General features: G+C 48.4%; 1 long non-coding RNA gene across 1 annotated transcript; it reads right to left on the bottom strand.

The window, feature by feature from the left end:
- Positions 1-1,720: 1,720 nt before the first annotated feature.
- On the bottom strand, positions 1,721-6,496 carry LOC128336695 (uncharacterized). The gene is made up of 2 exons (XR_008312039.1): positions 5,942-6,496; positions 1,721-1,977 (listed from the first exon to the last, which is right to left on the bottom strand). It is a non-coding gene; the product is annotated as an uncharacterized LOC128336695 (long non-coding RNA).
- Between the last annotated feature and the right edge of the window lie 612 nt (positions 6,497-7,108).

Below are 7,108 nucleotides of genomic sequence, written 5' to 3'. Positions count from 1 at the left end.
TTTCAGGCTGCATCCACAGCACCACGTTGCTGCAATCACTTGACTTTGGGGCTGTGCTTACTGCAGTCGGACTTCCCTCTCAGCTGTCTGTGGATCCAGATTTTCCCTGAAACTCACCCCCAATGTTTTGCAGCTGAGCTGGCTGTCAACAGTGAGTCTGCTCTGTGTGATTCACCAAGCTACCCCTCTCTTGCGTCAGCAGTTTAGAGAGAAAAACAACATCAGGGGCTGAACTCATGGTGCAGAAAAGGTCTCTCTGTGTGTGTGTCTCTGTCATAAGGTCGATGATCTGGCAAGATGCGACCATGTTGGCTGAAAACTCTCAAGGACGGAAAAACCAGGCTGTGTGTGTGTGTGGTAAGTAGTAGTACACCAAGGCTGAAAGGATCTGGGTAATGTTGCTGGTAGAAAGAAGAGAAGAGCAAGAGAAAGCCAAAGCAACCCTAAAGGGTTAGCAATCTTGGAGATTTAGCAACCTTGGAGAAGCCACTGCCAGTCTGTGAAGACAATACTGAGCTTGATAGACCAATGGTCTGACTCAGTATGTGGTAGCTTCCTATGATCCTACAGGAAGCTCCACAGCTTAGGCCCAGGATATTTAAGAGAATGTCTTCTTCATGATGAGTACCACTGCCCATTGAGATCGCCCAGAGAGGTCCATCTGCCATTGCCACTGGCCCATCTGATGGCTACTCGGGGATGGAGCTTTTCCGTTGCCACCCCTAGACTTGGCAAGGCACTCCCTGCCGAAATAAGGGCCTCCCCATCTCCAACAACATTTTAAAAGTCTCTAAAGACACACTTATTCATTCCAGCTTTTTTGCTAGACTTGTGGTTTGAAATTGCTGTCAGGTTTTCATTTGTTTGACATTGTTGTAAAACACCCGGAGAGGAGATGCAAGCTTGGGGCGGTGTACAAATATAATAAACAGATGAGAATAGAGGACACGGTCAATTCCAGGGGAGCTCTTCAGAGGGTCTCCAGCTCAACCATTTCACTTTAAGAGCCGAGATCCTGGGCGTTTGGATCGTGTGCACACAGTGGCCAGACAGCAGAGATGCTTACAGGCTAGGCAAGGGTGATAACATTCTTCTCACGCCAGAGAGAGGATGAGAGTCAGACGGCACTGTAATGCATTCCTGTGGCTCCAGCCAGCTGTCAGATGTTGAGGTTGTTCTGATGCTGGCATTTTTAATATTAGCACGTGGCACCCTATTTAATATATTGCAAGGGCGGGTTAGAAGTGGAGCAGATCACATCAAACACAACCATCTGCCATTCTTCCTCTTCCTTGCCCCTCCCCGGGCTGTGTGGGTGGGTGGGGGGGGAAGGTGTCTAGAAATACACATGAGCCTGATTCAAGGTGCTGTTTTTGGTCTCCAAAGGCCTCAGTGGCTCTCCGGAGCAGAGTAAGGGAAGGGCTGCTGCTTCTTAGGTCAGGCACCAATCCCAGGCTCTGTGGTGTCAGCCTTCAGCCGCACGTGCAAAAGCGATTTCGGTGGTGCTGCAGCTGGGGGCTCTAGCCTAACAATCGCCTCTCTGTCCCCCTCTCTCTGGTCGAGGGCGATGTCATCCCTTCTGTGCGTCTGAGTTCTGCCGCGAAGATGTGCTGCTGTGGCGGGAACCCAAGGAGAAATCGTGTGTGCTGGATCTCTTACATCAAGCAGACAAGATCAAGAAGAGCCCCACCCTATTCTATAATGAGGAGTAGGTAACAAATTGGTTTAGTATCGTTTTATAATCCAAGATACTCTCGACCTGGGATCGAACACAAGATCATTGGCGATCACATTGATGTATTGCAGCAGAGACGTAGTGAAGTCCATGGTGTGGAAAGTCATACAGACTGGTTCAAACAAGTCCACAGATCCACAACGGTGACCTCCGTTTCGATCATCATCTTTGTCAAGTGGAGAACAGACTTAGAAAAGTTCCATAAACTTGACCGCACTGGTCCAAATGCTCTAGAACCCAATCTCCCCCCCAAAAATATGAAGCTCAGTTATTATCTGGGTTGTCATCAGGCTTCAAATGCATATTGATACCCCTGCTAACTTGGCAAAGAGGCACCTTTTAACATGGTGATTCTCTTTATTGAGCAGGGGGAGAGTAACTGGCCCTCTTCACCCCCAGCACAGTTCCTCCAGTGACTATTGCTGGTGTCTATCTTAAGTTTATTTTTAGATTGTGAGCTCTTTGGGGACAGGGATCCATCTTATTTATTTGTTATTTCTCTGTGTAAACCACCCTGAGCTATTTTTGGAAGGGCAGTTTAGAAATCGAATGAATGAATGAATGAATGAATGAATGAATGAATGAATGAATGATGAGAATACCTCCAAAACATTCCCAATACAAGGGAAACCTCTGAATTCTGGAGCAGGCATAGCAGAGAGCTGAGAAGGAATCAACTGGAGACAGGGTGGAAACATCTCCAGCTGCCACCAGCTTCGAGAGAGATTAGGGCAGGCCTGCGATAACAGCAACAACAGCAACACTCCCACTTCCACTCCCTTCCCAAAGAAAGTTTTTCTTTCTGGCAACCCAAAGGCAGCCTTCTCCAGCTTCAGGCTTTCGGCTGGCACTTTCACACACTGCAACATCATCCCTGCTCACCTTTCCACCCCAAATACCAAGGGCATTCCGCATCCATAATTACAACTCTCTCATCTGCAGTATAGAGATCACCACGATTCTGGGGAAAGGGTTGACAAAGTTTCAAAGGTGAACTGCTACTGAACATGGAGGTTCCATCCTTCGCTATAATAATGAACAACTGCTGATAACCGCCATGAATGTCTCTAATGCTGACAGATGGATGGGCTGGGGTGGAGGGAGCAGCAAGAGAAGGAAAATCTAGCCACTAGGGCAGGGGATGGGCAAACGTAGGCGAGGGGTGTGTGTGCACTTTGAGGAGAAATAGGATTGAGAAGAGGGAGGCCATAGTTCAGTGGCAGAGCAGCCACTTTGTGGGCACTTGTGAAAACCTTGGAAAAGCTGCTGCCAGTCTGTGTAGACAATACTGAGCGAGCTGGACCAAGGGACTGACTCAGTATTTGGCAGCGTCCTATGTAAGGTGTTTCTGGAATGGACAGTTCTTTGGATGCTGGCCACGGGTTCTTGTGGAGGGGGAGTGTCATTTTGTCCACACTGTTGACCAAGGCAGTACCCCGGCCCATTACAACACATCTTGATGGTATGAACAATATTGAAACACCTGCAACCTTAGCTCGGCCCCCAGATGTACTCCAGCCCCAAGCTGGCAACCCTAAGGACCCGTGATGCTATTCCCTGCAGCGGGTGCCCCTCACGGTGACCATGTCCATGGGGGCAGTTCTTTTTTTATCGCAATGGACAGCTAATTAAAGACCCTTGACCTCACCCTGCCATCTCTTTTCCCAGGGCTCCCATCAGTCATGTCGCTTTCAACTCCGTCCACTGTTCGTCGGGTAACAGATAGACAGAAGGTTAAAGTGCAAGCTGGTTGGTGGGGTTTTTTTGGACTGCCAACAGTAATGGAAGTAACAATGCATAAGTGATGGTAAAGTTGTGCCATCGAGTCGGTGTCGACTCCTGGCAATCACAGAGCCTTGTGGTTGTCTTTGGTAAAATACAGGAGGGGTTGGCCATTGCCTCCTCCCACGCAACATGAGATGATGCCTTTCAGCTCAGCATCTTCCTATATCGCTGCTGCCCAATAGAGGTGTTTCCCTATAGGAGAGCTGGTCTTGTGGCAGCAAGCATGACTTGTCCCCTTCGCTAAGCAGAGTTCTCCCGGATTGCATATGAATGGGAGACTTGACGTGTGAGCACTGTAAGATATTCCCCTTTGGGGATGGAGCCACTCTGGGAAGAGCATCTAGGTTCCAAGTTCACTCCCTGGCAGCATCTCCAAGATAGGGCTGAGAGAGATTCCTGCCTGAAGCCGCTGCCAGTCTGTGTAGACAATACTGAGCTAAATGGACCTATGGTCTGACTCAGTATATGGCAGCTTCCATACCAGTGGGGATTCGAACCCACAACCTCTTGCTCCCTAGGCAAGTTACTTCCCTGCGTGCGCCATTAGGTGGCTCGCATAAGTGATGGTACAGAGATGATCTGCTTAATGTTCAAATAAGAAAAGCTGTTCTGTGAAAAACTTGAAGAATTACCCACATCATCTGCATACAAGACACATGGAGTCAGAAGGCCTATCCCTAGCCACTGGGAACTTAGGAAGCCTCCTTCTACCAAGGCAGACCATTGGTCTATCTAGCTCAGTCTTGTCTTCACAGACTGGCAGCGGCTTCTCCAAAGTTGCAGGCAGGAATCTCTCTCAGCCTGATCTTGGAGATGCTGCCAGGGAGGGAACTGGGAACCTTCTTCATGCAAGCCTGCAGGTGCTCTTCCCAGAGGGGCCCCATCCCCTAAGGGGAATATCTGATGGGGCTCACATGTAGTCTCCCATTCAAATGCCAGCTAGTATCATGGCTGAATGGGGATTTGAACTCAGGTCTCCCTGGTCCTAGTCCAGCACTCTAACCACTACACCATGCTTTTTTTGCGTTTCCCCATTGTTGCCTATGGCCAAAACACTAAAAATGTTTCGAGTTTCTTTTCGACGAAATCATGGGGCCAACTGCTGATTTGATGAAACATTTTGGCCACCTGTGTTTTGTTTCAAGTTTGAAACAAAACGCAGACTCCGTTCTGTGCACATCCCTACTCTGTTGCTACACTCCCTTTGTAAGAGGAACATAGGAGGCTTCTTTATGCAGAATCAGACCTTTGGTCCATCTAGTGCAGTATTGTCTAAACGTATGAGCAGCAAATCACCAGAGTTTCAGGCAGTTATTTCCCAGCCCTGCTTGTGGGGATTGAACCTGGGACCTTCTGCATGCAAAGCAGATGCAAACAGGAGCTACAGCCTTATCCCCTAAGGGAATTATATTTCAGCAGGGAGGGAGAGTTGGCCTGGTGGGAGCAAGCAGGACTTGTCCCCTTTGCTAAGCAGGGTCCACCCTGGTTGCACGTGAAAGGGAGACTAGAAGTGTGAGCTCTGTAAGATATTCCCCTTATTAGGGGATGGAGCTGCTCTGGGAAGAGCACCTAGTTTCCAAGTTCCTTCCCTGGCAGCATCTCCAAGATCGGGCTAAGAGAGATTCCTGCCTGCAACCTGGGAGAAGCTGCTGCCAGTCTGTGAGGAGAATACTGAGTTAGATGGACCAACAGCAGCTTCCTCTGTTCCTAAGGCAGCACTTGCATTTAGTCACCCATCCAAATGCAAACCAGAGCAGACTGTGCTTAGGAAAGTGGGACAATTTATGCTCTCAGTTCATGCAAGGCCAGCTCTCCTGCCCAGAGAGCTTTTGTATGTGCCCTTATTTTTGTATGTGCCCATTTATTCCTTATTTTCTAATGACCAGGACTTTGCATCTTGCACCCTCTTGTGGGTTCACGGGGAAGTGCAACAGAACCAACTTTTCAAGCCGAAGACAGGCAAAGAAGAAAGTCGCTTTTGGCAGTCTAGCCCTTTCATTCCATAGCCTTCAATGCTGCCTGACCTGGACCATCTTGCTCCTTGCAAACCAGGAGACTACACAGGGGAGGTCAAGATCCTGAAATAAACCTCCCTTCAATTAAAACTCTCCCACCACCACCACCACCACATACACCCCCATTGAGTACTGAGCCTGAATTCAGGCTAAATCAGGGCAGAGTTGGTGCAGAATTCACCTGTTGCTATTTGTATAGTGCTATCAACACAGAGGGTGGTTTACAAAGTACAAGAAAAAAGGCCTCTGTCACAAGGAGCTTCCAAAAAGAGTGGGAGTAATAGGCATTCATTTCGACTTCCAAAAGGGTAATAATGTCAGTCCATTGCAGCAAAGTCTGTGGCATCGTAAAAAGAATATTTTTAAGCCTAAGTCTCTAGAGACTGTGTGAGTATGAAATACTTACCAACTGCAGATCTTCTTTCTTGCATCTCATGAAGCTGAGCATAGGCTGCAAAAGTTCCTGCTACAAGAAGTCTGTTCACCTTTAAGCAGCCACTTTCTTCTAGTCTAGGTTGCCAGCTAGGAGGCAGGGCATAGGGTACCTCTCACAAGAGCTGGGTCGGGTCTCTGCTTACCGACCCCTCTATCTCTGTCTGCATTCCCAAATAGGTACACAGCCCACGATTTCTATGTTGGAGGAAATAATCCACAGCACAGCTCAGAGTAGTGTCAAGACTGTGCTTTGTTTCAAACGCCAACAAACACAGACCATCATCACCCTGAAGTGAGAGCATCACCCCCACAACCCTCCCTGCACCAGTTCCCTAATCTTCTCTCACACAGGAGACAGGGCCACTTTGCATCTCACCACCCAGAAGGGAGGAAATTGGAATTCTCTGTGAACGACAGGCAGGTGTGAGACCCGGTCTCCTGGGCCCAGCTGCAAATGGGTGTTGCACAGCTGTAGAGATTTATGCTCCCTCAGCCAAGGACCTGCCTGGTGAGAGACTAAGGTAAAACTCAGTGCTGGTCAGTTAATAAATGCTTTTTGTATTTTCTTTTGAATCCTGAATTCCTTTCTGTACTCGGTCTCCACCTATTTCCCCCCCAATTCTGCTAACTTGGCAAAAAGACACCTTTTAAAAGTGGTGATTCTCGTTATTGAGCAGGGGGAGAGGAACTGGCCCCATCCACCCCCAGCACAGCACCCCTCCAGTGACTGTTGCTGGTGTCTTATCTTCTGCTTCTTTTTAGATTGTGAGCCCTTTGGGGACAGGGAGCCATCTTATTTGTTTGTTATTTCTCTGTGTAAACCGCCCTGAGCCATTTTTTGGAAGGGCGGTATAGAAATCGAATGAATGAATAAATAAATTCCTTCTGTGTGCGACCGTTGTTTCTTAATCAAGTTCAGATGCTTAGAAGTGGCGTCAGTCTCTGAACGAACAGGTTCTGGAGGGTTACTTGCAAAGCTCTTCCCCATGCGCCTCGTAAGGTCATTCGCTACTGTGGATGTTCTCAGAATATAATCTTGTCTACAGCTGGGTTGTGAGGACTCTGGCTGTGCAGTGCCTGCAAGTGCCAAGCCAGTCAGTTGTAGGCTGTTGAAGCCTTGACTAAGCCTGGTCAGTGG

This window comes from Hemicordylus capensis, chromosome 13, assembly GCF_027244095.1.
Source record: "Hemicordylus capensis ecotype Gifberg chromosome 13, rHemCap1.1.pri, whole genome shotgun sequence".
NCBI lineage: Eukaryota > Metazoa > Chordata > Lepidosauria > Squamata > Cordylidae > Hemicordylus > Hemicordylus capensis.
The sequence above is the reverse complement of the archived record's forward strand: the minus strand, read 5'-3'. Positions and strand labels throughout refer to the sequence as shown.